The sequence below is a fragment of the Antrostomus carolinensis genome, unplaced genomic scaffold, assembly GCF_000700745.2.
Source record: "Antrostomus carolinensis isolate BGI_N321 unplaced genomic scaffold, ASM70074v2 scaffold32378, whole genome shotgun sequence".
Lineage (NCBI taxonomy): Eukaryota > Metazoa > Chordata > Aves > Caprimulgiformes > Caprimulgidae > Antrostomus > Antrostomus carolinensis.
In genome coordinates, this window is record NW_010332880.1 from 1 (window position 1) to 1,353 (window position 1,353).

Consider the following 1,353-nt stretch of genomic DNA (forward strand, 5'->3'; position numbering starts at 1 on the left):
ATATTTGGGGGCCACCCACAGTCTCTTTGAGTGGTTTGGGGGCCTCACAAGCCTCTCTGATGGCCTTATAGGGTCTCTCTGAGGGGTCAGAGGTTTTCTGTGTGCCTCTCCGAGGGGTCTGGAGACCTCACAGGGGCTCTCTGAGGGATTTGGGGGTCTCATACAACCTCTCTGAGGGGTCTGGGGGCCTCACAGGGCCTCTCTGAGGGGTCAGGGGTTTTCTGTGTGTCTCTCTGAGGGGTCTGGAGACCTCACAGGGCCTCTCTGAGGGATTTGGGGGTCTCATACAGCCTCTCTGAGGGGCCTCGGGATCTCGCAAGTCTCCTGAGGAATATGGGGGTCTCACAGGCTGTCTCAGGGGTTTGGGGACCTCATGGCCTCTCTGAGGGGTCTTGGGGTCTCTGTGTGCCTCTCTGAGGTATCTGGGGCGTCATATAGCCTCTTGGAGGGGTCTGTGTCTCCCAGCCCCACTCTGAGAGGTTTGGGGGGCTCCAGCACCTCTTTGTGGGGTCTGAGAGCCTGCGATCACCTCTCTGCAGGGTCTGGGGGCCTGGCAGTGCCTCTCTGGGGGAGGCAGGAACCACCAAGGGTCTTTATGGGGTCTGGGGGCCTTGTCAGGGCTCTCTCTGCCCCCCACCCAGCCCCTGGTGCACCTCAGGGGGCTCAGTGGTCACCGTGGGGCCGTGCCTTGGTGCACCAGCAGGGTCACACCGCCAGACGCAGGTTCAAAGCAGTGGGCTCTAATTAATTAGGGTCATTAAGCTTATGCAGTCAGCATCCCCCACTAACCACAGGTGCCAAGCGCTGATCTCCCTTCTAAAGCTTTCCCGAGGCACGTGGTTGTCCCTCTGTCCCCCTGGCTAATTAATCCTGTCCCTGGTCCCATCAGAAGGGAGGGCATATGCTCTTAATGATGCCAATTAGCGCACAGGAGGTGTTTGAAGGGGCCCCACGAGGCTCTGTGAGCATTTGGGGTCGGCTTTGATCTCCTGCAGCCCCTTCCAAGTGGGCTGGGCTGGCTGAGGGGATCCCCACGGAGCCCTGGTCCTGCTTCTCCCTGCAGAATTGGGAAGAAGGACGAGAGACAAGGGCGAGTGGCCTTTAGGAGCCCCCCAAGCTTGTGGGGTTGGAGGGCACTGGTGGGTGGGCTGGTGGGTGCAGAGGGGACTCTTCCTTCAGAAAGAAGGACGAGAGGCAAGGGTGAGTGGCCTTTAGGAGCCCCCCAAGCTTGTGTCCCCCTCCCAGGGGCCGGGGTCTCTCCAGCCCAACCTCCCGGCAGCTGCCGCCCTCCCGCCGCCAGCCCGGCCGTTCCCCGCACCCGGATGTTGGCAAAAGCGTTGCTGTGACCCGGAT